The following is a 15,971-nucleotide window of genomic DNA, read 5'->3' on the forward strand; positions in this document are numbered from 1 at the left end:
TTGCCAAAGAGACTGAAACAAGAAAAAAAATAAAATAAAATCAACTACAATAGAAACTAGAAGAAGCCACCGTAAAATTAGATAATAATTTATATTGGGGCCTGGCGCACGCTACTGGTGTACACGGCTAAGAATCTCACATCGTTTGGCTCTTATGAACTTATTAAAATTCAGATCGCATCGATATTTGGCAAGAAGTTAAAGTTTATAAACAGCTTTTCATTGAATATTTTTTTTCTGGCTGTAAGACCAAAATAAAATTGAAATATGAAAAGTATGGCTCAAAATGGGACCATTTTTTAACAGCTCGCGTAACATTTACAGTCTAACCACGCATATTGTGGGATTTCTCTGTTTCTGTTAATGGTACTTTGGAAAAATTTCTCCGAAGAGGTCAGTGACTTATGAGTACTAACTGTATTAAAAATTACTGAACATAATGGCAAAACAACAAAGTTTAGGGCGTTTTCAGAAAGATGTTCTGTCTACATACGATCTCTGTGCAGCGCGAACGTCAATTTAAAAAATTGGTTTTCATTGACTTTCTGTTGTTGTTAAGAGAAGAAATAATAATTTTTGGAATGCTCATAAGTTAAACCTTCCTTACAGATTAACTGTTAAGACTTCGGGAAACCCATTTTTACGCTAAGATCAAATATGTAAGGTTAGACAGCATTTTTTTAACGTGAAAATTCGTAATCCGTGCGTTGGACCGAAAATCGGATTCTAGAGTGTGCTTTGGCATAAAGATTTTGTGCCTAAAATGTGCCTAAGATGTGCATAAAGTGTGCATTTTAGTTTTGAAAAACGAGCCTAAGCCGTGCCTAAGTTGTGCCCAAACTGTGCCTAATCTGTGCACAAGTTGTGCCAAAATATTGATTCACTCGGAAAATCGTGTCCAGCCTATCGTGCTCCACAGCGGACGAAAAGGGCGCACGGCAATTATGTCAGTTTTGAGGTTTACGAAGTCTAGAAACACGGTCTGACGACCTTTTTATCCCCTAATAAGAAATAACATGACTCAGAATACGGTTAGAGACAGCAGGGAAAGCCCCGACAAACAGGAAAATGGAATCTTAAACAGGTTAGCGTATTTGAAGTAAGTGCTCAGCTCAATTACATTGTTGATATGCTAATTTCATCGATGTTAAAAAATTTCCAAGTAGGTTTCTTCTCCTCTTCTTAACGGAGCGTTTAGTTGGAACGAAACATTTGTTTTTTTCAGGAGGGCAGATTTGCATTCAAAAAAAGAATTTACTTGTGATATGACTTATAAAATGAAAACGAAAAAATTGATTGCACGCCGATGAGTTTTGAAGCAAAATAAATGGCACGTCTCATCGATTATTATACGATCAAAGCTTAATTTGCTAACAGAGCCAGAAAACAAAAACAAACAAGCAGCTTGAATTATTTTACTACTAAGTGTAAATCCTACTTTTTTAGTTAGAGAAATATTTTTAAAAAGCAGCCGCATTTTGTATTTAAAAAACAACACGCGTTGGCATGAAGGTTTCAAATTACTACTTTGTACTTTTCATGTTGTTAGCAAATTCAGGCCAATTTTACCGCGATCGCAAAAAGTATTTTCTACGACTTTTATTGGCTATTTTTGTGCCTTACTTCTTTAGCTTTGTTTTTTTATTATGGCTTCGACTTTCTTTCACGATTTCTTTTAGAAACGAAAGAAAGCGAGTCTATAAAATTGCATGGCAATTGAAAAGGTTCAGACCGCATACATCGCGTGTGAATTTCCTCTTTATCCTCGGAGTAAACACGGACTGTCGAAGAATACTTTAATTTTTCAGACTTTCGGCGCGGCTCAAAACTTACACTTCCTATTCTTCTAACTGTATCGTGTTTGATCTGAATTATTCTTGTAAATCGTACCAAGTTTGTTATTTTTTGCAAGTCGGGTTACAAAGATTTTCAAAAAAGTGCCCAGCGTTGAATATTTGTGCCTAAACCGTGCCTAAACCGTGCCAAAACTGTGCCCAAACTGTGCCTAAAATGTGCCTTAGCAATATTTAAAACGTGCCTTAACTGTGCCTAAAGTGTGCCTAATCTGTGCCTTTGCATGTTTTTTTCCCGTGCTTTGGCACAAAAACCGTGCCTTTCCTTGAGCGCGAATCGTGCATAAGGCACGGTGTTACGCTCGTGTACACCAGTAGCGTGCGCCAAGCCTTATATAATCATTATTCTAATCCATTAGTAAAATTTTGCTTTTTCGTTTGCTGTATGATCCTAGAAACACTGGCATACGGCAGCGTGAAGAGAATGTCTCGCGCTGTATTAAAACAAAGGAAGAATTATTCCTGTTATATTATCAGCATGAGTGACATTAATAATTGATGATATTCGTATGGAATATAACTCAGACTCTCATACTAGCCGCAAAATAACAGGAGATTGGCTGAATAGAAGTGAAGACTGATTTCAGATGATAAAAATAAAACGTGGTTGCCAGGGATGTAACTTTATACCTTTTTGCAGAAGATCTTAAATAAACTGTATACTATGAATATATATTCAATGAATATAATTTTAGTACAGATGTTAGTAAATACTACTAATTTAGCATATACGTGCACTGGATTGAATTTTGGTCAAGGTGATTTATGATATCCACCTCGTTTAATGCAAGCCGCTCACACTCTTCAGGTAGAAACTTCATTTTTTTATGAGATGGACAAGTTCATTTTTTTTCTTACTCAGGAATCGAATCAGAATCGACCATGACGTTAGTAACCAAAGCTTCAAATACAAGGCTAAAGCAACAAACTTTTCAACCAACTGAAGCAAAGAAATTCTTAAATATCTACTTTATAACTTTAGAAGCCTTCCATTCACCCTCTGGTCAAGGGGTTGCGTGATTTAAAGAGGGAAAAAAATCCCTTTGGAAAACACATTCACCATTGTCACATTGCCCTTAATACACCTCGTTCACCACGACCATTGTTTTCAATTTCACCGGGGGGAGGGAGCTAAAAAAGATGGTAGGTGCATATGGGCAATGTGAGAATGGTGAATCAAACAAAAACAATCTCCACTGAGCTAAAGAATCTTATATCTGCAACGCAAATTTTGTTCACATTGGAGTTTTTGTATGCATGAATCTGCTGGTTGGGGGAGTGAGGTGAAGTGGGGCGATAGGCACGCTTGGAAGGGGCCTTCATCTCCCATATAAGCCCTTGGAGTCAACCCTTTCCGACGAAAAATTGTTTATAGCGGAGCTCTCGCGCGCGTAGCGCAACACCATGGGTAAGAAAATGTGGTAATCTACCCATCCCAGTAAATTTGGTAATCACCACGTGACCGTACGCCCGACCGTGCGTCCGCACCACAGGCATACCAATGTTAAATAACTCAATCAACAAGTATGGCAACTCAAATGCAACTCGAGGTTATTTTGGCAGGAAATCGCATAGCCACCCGTGTCTTGTAAAGCAGAGTCAGCTAAAGAGTCAATAAAGACGAAACCGAAAAGCGGAAGAAAGCGGAAATTGTTTCCGCTGTGTCCGCGTATTAAGCTTGGATTAATTGTCATGTCCAAAAAATTTGGACTATAGAGCAAGAGAAAGACAGAGAAAAAGCGATAGGCCAGCGAAACTCAACGAAAAAAAGGGAGACAGATCTAGAGCGAGAGATAAAAAACAGGAGGAACAACATCAACATGAAAATTTTGTAGCTGCGGTGACAATGCTAACGGCCATCAATGCCAGGTGAAAATGGGCAGCAGTGAAAAAAAAGTGAACAAGAACACTTGCGACATTGCCTCCATAAAAAAAGTTTCTGGAAGTTTCAGGTTGTAGTTGTGCAAAACAACGACAAAGAAATGTACAAAAACGTGTGCTGCATGTGCAAAGTTGCTTTTTTGCTAATTAGACCTATTGTTGTTTTTTCACCGTTCTCCGGCGATGCCCTCGCCGCTTAGCCATACACGATTTTATATTTTGTTTGAACAAACTATAAATATTATCGAGAGCTTCGCTTTTAGCCCTGGCTAAATCTATATATTAGAAAAAGCTTTCGCGGAATATTTTTCACGCCTTCTTAGTAATATCCAATCAGAGCAGAGCTATGATCATACGTCACACGCAGAGTCACAGAAGCGCGATTTGAATTGCTGCCAACAATGGCGGTAGCCAGCGTGAAAGAGTTTATGATAGTTCTGATCTTCTATCGGGTTAAAAATACGCGCTTAAAGCCTAATAACAAAAAGAAAAAAGGTGATACACTCACGCGACGTCTTCAAGTTTGCTTGTAATCTTGACAGTTGGCTGTATATCATAAGTTTTATCACTAACAACTCAGTTCCGGCCCTCGACTCGGCAGCGGGTAAATAAATACACAGGTAACCCAGGCTCTGTGATAGTACCACAGTACGGTTCCAGTAAAATTACAGTGTTTGTATGGGGTAAAAATATCATGATAAAATTTCTAGGAAATACTAAATAAAGGTCAATAAAACTTACTCTGCAGTTAATTGTTGTTGTCCTTATTGCTCCAACGAAGTTTCGTGATAATTTGCACTAATTTGTTCAAATTCACTCTATCTACAATAATAATATACAATAATATAGGAAACACGAAGAGCCATTTTCGTCGACATGCTCTCATTCAACACACCTTTTTCCACGAAATTCGAACCCCAACGGAAAATAAACACGCCAGGATCGTAGAAATAGGATAGCAACAGATATAGAAACCAATGAAACTTTCCCAGATAGAAAAACAAATCCAACAGACTTTGACAAACTCGAAGGATATAATCCAAACAGACCGAGAATATGCTCGCCGAAGCAGCCGGGCCAGATCAACGCGCGGCCAGGAAAATGAGGCCTGGGCACTGTACCAAAAAAATCCTTCCCGAGAGTCCTGAGGTGACCTTTCTGGGGACCGATACATCATTTGCCCAAAGCCACCCTACCCTGCTGAAAAAATACTTAATAGAAGGCAAGGACAACAACAATTTTACTGGAACCGTACTGTGGTACTATCACAGAGCCTGCGTTACCTGTGATAAATACAGTATTGAAAATCAAGCTCTTTAGTTACTTAACTTTACTGGTTAACTCACTTGTGCAATGCTTTGGAGCTTTTTACCAATTCCACAAAGGACTACACTGCATCAACCCACAGTTAATTTTGAAGTAAAACGTATGTTGCTCCAACTGTGTTAGATCGAACACGGACTGCATCTTTCGCTTGCGCGGCGGCTGTAATTGTACGAGATCTGAGGTCGCGAATTATGAACGGAGTTTTATAAGCCAAATTAATGTGGCTGTGGATGAAAACGGCTTTTGATAACGTACAATCTCAACGGCAAATATTTCAAGAGGACGTATCAAACAAAACAAACGAGATGTTCAACAAGAATGAAATCGAATTAAAAGCGAAATTTACTGTTGTGTACCTAACATACTGAGGGTTTCATTCACACAATAAAACAACTGTCGATACAGAATCTACTGAGCCTGGTATTTTTCTCTTGCTACTAAGAAACTAAGTAACAAGTAAACAAGGAAAATAACAGGTAGTCATAAAATTAAAAAAGGAGCGAGCCAATGGGGCTAACGACTTCAAAAGATTGAAATCCTTGAATGAAAGAAAGGTTCTCAGAGGTTTCACTGCGGAAGTTAGATGTTTCGGCATGTCACGTCCTCCTGCATATTACCTTTGCGGTTCATGAGGTCTACAAGTTTTCGCTGCGGCCATGAAATCTTGTAGCATCTTGAGCCCGATCTTGAAAAATAGTGTGATTATCAAACGGTGTTTAATTTCTTCCTGAGTTTGATAATTCTGCACTCAAAGGGTTTTTGTAGCTTTCATGTCTTGTGACAACTTACCGTAAACTGCCGCTTATAAGCCAATGCGCTCATAAGCCCCCCCGGTTATAGGCCCACCTACATGCAAACAAAAAAATACATCCGATTATAAGCCCATCCGGATATAAGCCCCAGTTACAGTCTTGATTTCGTTTTGAAATTTAACTGAATTCGATTTATTGCTGCCTTTTTAAGGCTTCAATTGTAAGAGAAATAAATTTAAATCATACGTCGATCAACAGTGCTGTTGCTCATTTCGAAACGTTTTTTTTTTTCGTCCGTTTACAAACCCATCCTGATATAAGCTCCTCCGTTTATAAGCCCACCCAAAACCCCTTACGAACTTGTATAAGCCCAGGGCTTATAGGCGGCAGTTTACGGTATAGCAATATTTTTAAACCAAATTACATATTATTTATATTAACTCGAAACCAGCTTTCCTCGGTTGTAAGGGAAGGAACAGAGGCAGGAGCTACGGTGATGGAACAAGAAGTAAACTTGTCGGCCAATTTCCCTCTTTCGTCGCCATTTTTTCTCACTACAGAAATATGCGGACGTCCTCGAAAACACATTAATTTCGCGGGAAAGCCTGTTCTAAAAATAATTCTTTACGGGAATGGGTTGACTCAAGGGTACAGCACATATGGAGGCTCTAAGTAAACCATTGCGGAAAATACCATAATATTCCTTAAAATGACGTTTGGTTAATGCTTCATGTAAAGCTTACTTTTGCATATCTTTTGTAAGACAAACTTAAAGCAAGGGGCACACATACACCAACCCACCGCCTAGCCAGTAACTCACGCATGCGCGCAGCCATATAACCCGGGCAGTGGCAGCCATGGACAGCTGTTTCGCCCTTATTGGGGCTCATCAGCATGGCATAGCCGTCGAGTGAATGAACGGGAAAAATCTCCGCGTATCAAAGACTCTTTACTGCTGAGGCGAGGGTAAAGGGTAAAGGGTCTTTAATACACGGGGACTTTCTCGCCTGTGCATGGCATGTGAGCTTTGTCCGTCGAGAAAAAAAAAAGGAAAAAAGGACGGATGGATAACCCAGAAGGTATTGCGTGTCCTGCCGCTAATGCGACCTCTCATTTGACTTTTGACAAGAAGAGATGGGTCGTTTCTTGCGGATCTAAAAGCTTGTTTGATATGCGATTCTGGATGTATTACTCAGAAAGGACTGATACGCAATTTAATTTACGTTACAGCTTTCAATTGAAATCAAATATACAGAAACTGACAAAATTGGCTACTCTCGATTTATATCCAGATTAGGTGAAAGCAAGATGATGTCCAGAGAACATAATGACTGAGAGGGGTGAATTAAAAAAAAATACAGTCACTTTATTTCAGTGTCAATGTATTTAGCACAAAAGTATACTTGGCAGGGGCACTATTTTTGCGTCTCCTACTCACTGGAAACGGGACTTCATATTATACGTGTTCATCCGAGGGCAAACGAAGGTCTAGCCGTTTGCAGCTAGGACAAAGGCATGACCTTTTTTAAGACCCTTGGTATTGGTCCGGCCCCAGGAATCGAACCCAAACGGTCTCCCGCTCTGCTGTCAAACTTTTTTCTACCGACTGAGCTAATCCTGACGCAGTTTATTCTCGTCCTCTGCACTCAGTGTCCTCTAGTCTTACAATAGCGCTTTTCGCTGCTGACACCAACAAAACCGTTACACTTGATATTTACCTGAAATACCTCTTCAAGTCGTGGATTTGTTGTTGTTGTTGTTACTTTTCTTTGTGCCTGAATTAACATTGAATGAAATTGTTGAATATGGTATCAGTAAATCAAGAAAGTTCAGGGACTCTTCCGGCAGCAGCAACAAATAAACATGCATGTCACTCTACAAATAGGCAATTTGGTAATTTTGGTTTGATTAATTGTGATTATTCTTTTGTTTTGTTCGAAAAAGTATTACTGGAATAGCTTTTTCGAGGATGGTAGACGTTTTAGATACTTTCGTTTGCTGCAATTCGAACAATGACCTCTACGATACTGGTGCAGAGCTTTTCGCGGGCATACGTTGCGTCTTTAACAGGAATAATCTTGCATTTTTTTTCCTCATTCCGGGGTTCCAATATAGGAAATTCATGTATTTGTCATTTCATCTTCATCTTTCCCGGGTTTAATACGAACAAATTTAATGATCAGCTCCCAGTTACGTGGCTTACCGACGCAAATTGGTTAGAGCCCTGCCTCGGTATCGCAGTCAGAGTTAATCCGCGCAAGCCCACGATTTTTCAGAGTTTTTTTTTTCGCAACTGCATAAGTTGAGACTGTAACTGTGCATTTGTTATATCTATGCAACTGACCTTAGATCAGCACCTAGTAGTACCGGAAGAGGCGTCATTTTTTATGAACATGGGTGCAGTGTAAAAATTTGATAAACTACTCTCACCTCACCCGCTGCCCCTGAATAAGTTTGAATACATCCTGGTCGTCATCAATAGGCCATTTTACAGTTATGGATGGGAGCGAGGCTGAGGGTGACCTTGTTTTGATACAAACCTTCTTTGCTTTGTTATGGAAATTGTTCTTGAACAATACTAGTTAGCATAAGAATAACTTGATTTACATAATAAAGCAGGAAGGTTTGTATCAAAACAAGGTCACCCTCAGCCTCGCTTCCATCCATAACTGTAAAATGGCCTATTCTTGTGTCTCACCAGGAGCCCATCAATGCGTTAGAATTAAGTAAATATTGGGAGTTGAACCACAAATTGACGATAAAGTTTTTAAAAGGTTTGCTTCGTTCATTAATTGAGGCATATTGTCGGTCTCTGCGATGTCAGAGGAAACTGCTTTTATTAGTTTTTTCCTTCAAAAAACACAATATTATTGCAAAAATATACATAAATTGTTATTTTATTAAAATGCATGCATAAATTATGCGAAATTTATCTGCATGAAATCTTTTGGAAAAATGTCATGCTTTTCTACAGGGGGTAAAATGGTATTTCTTCTTTTTCAAAAGGTTATTTTATATTTTTGCCCTTTCAAAAGGGATACAAAAATAATTAATAGCTTCAGTCTATGCCGCTGTAAAAGCCTGCTGAGGAATTATCGATCCATATCAATATGGTGAATTTCCTTCAATTTCCAAATTTACTTGACGCTTTGCTTAATGCTCGTTTCAGTCAAACGCTTTTAAAGCTTTCAAAGTTGTTATAAACAGCAGCTGGAAACGATTTGAAGTTCCCGTTGATAAAACAAAATTTTTGCTTCAGCTTCAAGCTTTCCCTACGGCTAAAACTCAGGATCAACATTCCTAATGCTGTATGATCTTTCAGGTATTTGAGTCTTAAAAAACTATTATCCATGAAAGGAAAGGAATATTTTATTTCATAAATGTCCGTCTGACATTAATTATAAGACTGAGAAGAAAGGAAGAGTTGCTGCCGGTGAAAGTTGATTAGAGCTCATGATTGTAGTACAGTTTAAGGCCAATGGTTTATGCTAAACTTTAAAAGCAAAGTACAATAGGCATATAGCCTTTATATAAAAAGAAAATACCAAAAAATCAGGGGGAAAAATGTAAGTTGTATCGAGTTATGTTACTTATAAACAGTAGACCTCACCCTGATTGTAGTGTCAATGCCGTGTTCTTCAGTACTGCGCGCCATCCCGGGTAAATATCCTACACGAGCAAATATACAGAGGAATCTCGCGCGCGAACTTCTCGGGAAAGTGGGAATATGCACATGTACTTGTTCAATTCTATATCCTCGGTTTCAATTTATTTTATTCTCTTTTTTTGAATGTTGTACTGAGTTAAGGGTTGAGACTGTCGCGTAATTTTTCCGAGCGAACGCACGTAAAATTTACGCGCGTGAATGACATAGAGGTAATGTATGAAAGCCCACGCGTAAAACGTGAAAGTTGAGCGCGGTTCAACTTTTACGTTTACGCCTGACCTTTCATACACTGTCTTTACGCCCGTTAAATTTAAGTGCGTACGCACGTAAAAATTATGCGACAGTGGAAATTCTCCTTTATCCGAGTCAGTGCCTTACCGGTAAAAACACTGACAGGCTGGCTGTAAAGAAAAGGAGAAGTTGAACCGAACTAGGCGCAGTATAACATAAGATTTCCGTCTTTGTACACTCATCTTGTGGGTTCATTCATTCGGCTTTATTTCCGCCGATCTCTCGATCTCTTTTACCATCCCGAGAAGAGAGCAAGAACAACAAGTTTCTAAACCTTTGAATATTTAAACTAAGCTGAGTGCTCTACATTGCAAAAGCGACGATTTCTATTTGAACAACAATGGTCCCAGCTGCAAAAAGTTTAGAAATATATTTTATTTTCAAATAGCAACATAAGCAAAACTGAATATTAAGATTTCAAATTAAAGTTTGATCACATTTTAAATTAATGTAAAGTTAAAAAACTGTGAGTATTTTTATAGAACATCGCTGAAGAGAAAAGATGCCATCATCAACGCGTGAAAAAAACTGAAAATAGTGCACTAAACGCCATTAATACACTTCGGTTAGCCAATCAGCTCTCAGAATCTTGCTCAGAATTATAAGACAATGAATTGCAAATAAAAGGACAAAAAAAAAAAGAAATCAAACCAGGGGTGAAATTGTGCCACATCAAGCATTATCAAAAAGGAAAAGCTGAAGAGCGAGATGTTCGAAAAGAAGGCGTGAAAACGCAGCGAAAACCAGCACAATTAAAACGGAAGTGAACACGCGACAATACATGTGACCCGAAACAGATGCTGATGTTTATTTCTAGCGGACTGACTGTTATTTTATAATTGGCCTTTTTGCCACTTTTTGTATGTCATTTTAAGAATACGCGTTGCCAGGGATACCATTACTAAATTAAAAAGGTTGTTATTTTATTTATCGCCCCTTTTTTCGTTTTCTTTGAAATTAATAATCATGGACCGAAGCAATTCCTTTTTTGTGTTACTATTTCTATTCCAATAGTTTCCTTTTAAACTGAATTAAGTGACTTCGTGTATAGTGCAACTGATGGCATATGCCGTGATCTTCGCACCAATTAAAGGTGTCATTAAATGTAGCCAGGAGATCATTTGAAAAGAAAATTATCTAAATTCATGAATATTTGGTGTCCGCCTTTCAGACGTTAAATGACTTGAGGGAATGAATAGTGATTAGGGTCTGTCGGATTATGCCGGCATAATTTTGAGCATAATACTATATCTGGAGCATCAGGCATAATGCTGGCATAATACTAATATTTTTGGAGCATAATGCCTCTGTTTCTGGAATCTGTGAGAGGTGTATGCAAATTTTGCCAGCAACTCGCTCTTAGGGACGCTCTAGAATGTACAAAGTTGATAAAAGTGGGAATATTTAACTTGATACGTTAGACTCGTACCGAGTGCATTTTGATATAATCCAAGTTCATTGGAGATAGACATATAGTAAGCCTTTCAATGCCTCACAATTTCCAACCTTTCGCTTGCTCAGCAAATGTTTAACTGAATAATTATTGTCTAACAATTCTTTCAAAAATGAAAGACTAGGAATGTTTATTAATAGATACAGGCCTATGAGGGAAGGGGTGGGGTGGAAGTGTCATTTTAGCCCGGCATAATTTGAGCCAAGAGCCATAATAGGACAGAGATGGACACTCCCAGTCACGCCTTTGGGATATTTTAATTTCAAAAAAGTTATTTTTAGAACTATGCGGACCATGCGGAAACAGTTTCCGGTAACCTGGTTGATTTCCGGAAGAAGTGGAGGGACGATGTGGAGGGTGTGTACTTGATAAATTGTCCTTCTTCAACGAAGAACCTACCATAGAAACTGGTTAAAACTTCTACACAAACGGATCCTTTACAAGAAACGGTAGAAATCGGTTAAAGCGACCGCGTGACCATCGTTTTTGTTTGAACAGTTGGAAAGAGGACAAGTGGCATTGCGGCCCGGATAAGCGTTGCACACAAAACACGCGGGTCCTACAAAGACGACCGTACAAGCGACCGTGTGGACGTATTTTCTGTTGAAAGAGGAAGGAAAAGAACGTATAAAGGTTTCCAGTATTTTTGTCAAGGACATGACCAGGGATCATGTGGAAAACACCTTTTCCTGCTTTGACTGATATTTTGTACCGTGCTTCTCATTGGACAATTAACAATTAAGCGCTTTAATATTCTTGAACGCGAGGTGAATAGAAGCGGAATATTCGCGGCGAGGTTAATATTCCTAAAGCCACTGTTCACCAGATTAAAAATCAGTAATCAATTTGATTGACGGTTTTGACGAATCAATTCATGTGTGAAAATCGGTATGTGTAAAAGTTTGATCTTTACAGAATTTTCAAACATTGCAAATCAAATCGCAGTTAAAAAGCCCTTTCGCAAACAATGGCCTAATGGGTTATATGGAATCGCCAGAACTTTAAATTCTGCTTCCCAGCCTGTGAAGAAAAGAAGAACTTTGTTTTCATCTGTCGACTCGCCAAGTCAAGGAAAAGGTTTCTTGTGCAGCTTGTGTTGTTCTTTAATAAGTGCAGACAATGGTGGCCCGGTTGCTCGAGGCAAGGCGCCGTTTCTCTGTAGTTTTCTTGACAATTTCGTAAAGATTTTCTTTTTTTTTTTTTTTGTCATAAGTTGAATTTGATTTCTGGGGAAAATCCGCCTTTGAAGGAAACGTTGAGTTTACAAAACCATCTTTTCTATTCAATTAAACTGTAATTATCAACATTCCATCGAGCGAAAAATACTGCTCAGTAAAGTTAATCGGAAAACGCTCTTTTGAATACTTTGAAGTCTTTTCTTACCTTCAAAAAAATGGACCCTAGGATTTTGCCGAATTCTGAAAGGTTCTTACTCTAAAAAAGACTGGCAAAACACCGATCTAACGCATTAGTTACTCGCGAGTTTAAAACACTACAAACACCACTGAGTGTGTATCATGAAAACGATTTTTGCTTGTAAAAGCTTTATTTGTGTAAGGTTAATGGTGTTTTTCATGTTGCAAACGGTGTTGAAATAAATACGACAGTATGATAATCTCATGTGGAGTTTATTTACTTTTATGTGGTTTTACCAAGCCTCATATTTTCCTCTTAGACCTGTAATAATTAACCTTTACAGATCCTGCACCACAATGTGTAGGTAAGATTTCCATACAACCCCCAAACATTTGTTATGTGTGTTAAATAATATAAGATTGCTGCATGTATAATAAATGTAGGGGTTTGACTGCAAATCGTACCACAGCATAATTCAAGCTTCAGGCATTCATGAGGCATAGGACCTTTTGATGTTGTGTTTGCCACTTAAAAAAATGTCCCGAAAAGCGCTCGAAAATACAAACGAAATGTGCTCATACCCCCTGGGCATCCTATAATACTCCTTAAATCGAGTTGATTCAATATGGCCGCCGTATCGGTAAAAAGGTCTATTGTTCAGGGGCTCCCAACGACAGTTTTCTGTAAAATATCTGTTGGGAGAAGCAAATTTTGCCTAAAATTTTCTTTTGCGTCAGGACGGCTAAAAATTTCTAGATGAACGTTCCATTCATGCACAATTTTCCAAGCTTTTCTAATACATTCCCTACCATTTTCAGAAGTTTAATTTTTAATATTTTTCTACTCAGGTTGCACTATTTTTCGTAGAAAAGCGAAACCTAAAATTTTCGGATTCTAAAATGTGATGGAGAGAGGAATCAGAAAAATTCTTACTTTCGTAAAACGTTAAATTACACCGAAATTTTCGGAAGAAAAATACTGAAGCCCTTGTAATTTCGAAAAGACTTAAGTTCCCCTAGGATGACTGAACAGATACAAATTTTGTAGCGTCGCTTAGCATGCATTTCTAGAGATCTAAAAGTACTCTGGATAGCCTAGAAAGTGTTTTCAACGTATTTTGAAGGGAACCATCGTTGGGTGCCCCTGATTGTTTTCCTCCAAGTTATTTAAAAAGGAAAAGAAGAGTTAATAATTAGTTCATTCAACAATTGCAACAGGGAAACTCATTGATCCTGCTTACCCTCCTCCCCCGCGCCCTTCTGAACAACACCTTAACATCACGTTTTACTTAAACAGGAGGATGAAGTTTGTGTTTGCGCTATCGCTGATGCTGTGTTACAGTTCAGCTCAGAGTGCTGATCCAAGTGAGTATATTGTACAGTCCAACCTATGAGTGACTACCTTTCGTAAGCGACCATGTAAACAAAACACCAAAACTTTCCCAGTGAAAGCCTTACAGTTGGTACCTCTAGTAAACGACCACCTCCTGTAATTGCGACTGCGACCACACTATTTCGGTCTGACGGTTTAATGATTTCCATTGGTTTTAACCTTGTAAGCGACCACTTCATGGTCCTTCAAGCATTGTCTGATCTCTATTTTGGCAGTGTGAACTATGCTAACAGGAATATACGGAGAACTTTAGCAAAACATGGAACTACACACTTGCAATAACTTATCTTCCATGAAAAAAGCTGTGTTCGGACACCTTCTTCTTAAGCGGTTATGGAGTCTGCATTTTTTGTGCTCTCTTAATATGGGGGTTCGCATGTATTTTTATCGCGCAGAATATACTATACGCCCCTATTTTCTCCTGTCCGTCCACCCAATCAGTTGACATGGAGAAAACAGAAACTAGTGTTTAACTACCAAACATCTGGCGACTTTTCTTCTTTAAGTTTTTTTTTGTGGCAATTTTCGTTATCCACCTATCGTGTTTAAAAAGCTCAATCACCCTAGGTCAGATTTGATTTCAGGTAATATCCTGTAAGTTTGCGACATTGCATTTTTAAACCAGTGGGAAAATAGAGGGATTTAGGAAATTTGTTTTAATTAGTTATTGAAAAAGCAAAATCCGTAGAAAAAAGAACGTTGAGGGCGACACCTCAAAGTTCTCTATTGATTAATAGAACACAAGTTGACGTGTAGAATTACAATCTGATTTTGTAGGATGTGGTTCTGTGGTAAACAACACCTTGACAAGTCCTGGATTTCCAAGAAAATACCCAAATAATATGCACTGTGTGCACAACGTTTCCATTCCATCAGGAAAGGCACTGAAGCTCAATTTTGCAACTTTTGAACTGGAATTACATTCTCGGTGTGGGTAAGTAATTTTTTAACAACAGAGAGATTTAGAGTTACGTTAACTGCAAACGGCAAACGTGAGATTCAAGTTGAGAGTATCTCAAATAAAAAATAGCAGGTAAAAACAGCTCAAAGCAATTCTTATGGATAAAACTGGCGTGAAACAATTTATTTAACCTTTTTGTCGAAGTAATGAACAGTAAACGTCAAGAAAAGGGAAAACTTGGTCACGTGGTACAGATTCACTTTTGCCATTTAAAGTTAACGTGACAGATGACAAACAATTGAAAACCACTTAACTGACTTGGCTTTGGTAAGAGTAGATTAGGAACTTAACTTAAAGCGATACTTATTACTCTAAAACTTAACATTTTTGCTAGTAAAAACATACCCACAAAATCCGAAGTTCGGCTTGTACGCTGCAAGTTTGCGAATCTGTGATATTAGGCCTAGAAATAAGGCAAAATCCAGGCTGACAGGTAAGTATATTCCCCCGGGAAAAACACCGGCGAATGAGAATAGCCCTCTCTTTTTAAAATAAAGATAGACCTGGCTTTAGAAACTGATCATGATAACCCGAAGAAGGATGTAAAACACACTGATACTCTTAAAATTGGACGCTGAAAATGAACAAAACTTTGAATTTTGATTTGGGAAGAAATAGTAATTATTAGGTAAAAAGAATAACACAAAAAGCCATCAGAATTCCTTTGACTTAACACAGCGTTTTCTACCAACATTAAGCACAATTTAACTCCATGGCAAGATTTTAACGATCTCCTTCCCGCACTGATAGATCACGCGGAGCCAAACCATCCCCCAAATGGGGTTCCAAATGTGTCATTTGCTCTCGGATAAAAAAAAAAAAAAAAAAAAATTGAAGTAGAGTAACATGTATAGAAACCATGATATTTTGTGAAAGATTACTTCCGAAAAAAATATAATTTCTACGATTTCTTCGATTCTTTCCTGTCCTAAAATACTGCCTAAACAGTGCATTCATTAGTCATTGACCAGGTGACAGCTCTTACGTCATCAGTATGGTATTTCTGTTGTTTCGGCGCAGACGGCTCTCTCTCGAAATG

At 38.3% G+C, this 15,971-nt stretch overlaps 1 long non-coding RNA gene across 1 annotated transcript; it reads left to right on the forward strand.

The window, feature by feature from the left end:
- The first annotated feature begins 9,044 nt into the window (after window positions 1–9,044).
- Window positions 9,045–14,892, forward strand: LOC140937546 (uncharacterized). The gene is made up of 3 exons (XR_012165487.1): window positions 9,045–9,134; window positions 13,876–13,943; window positions 14,749–14,892. It is a non-coding gene; the product is annotated as an uncharacterized lncRNA (long non-coding RNA).
- The last annotated feature ends 1,079 nt before the right edge of the window (window positions 14,893–15,971 follow it).

The sequence above is a fragment of the Porites lutea genome, chromosome 5, assembly GCF_958299795.1.
Source record: "Porites lutea chromosome 5, jaPorLute2.1, whole genome shotgun sequence".
Taxonomy (NCBI): Eukaryota; Metazoa; Cnidaria; class Anthozoa; order Scleractinia; family Poritidae; genus Porites; species Porites lutea.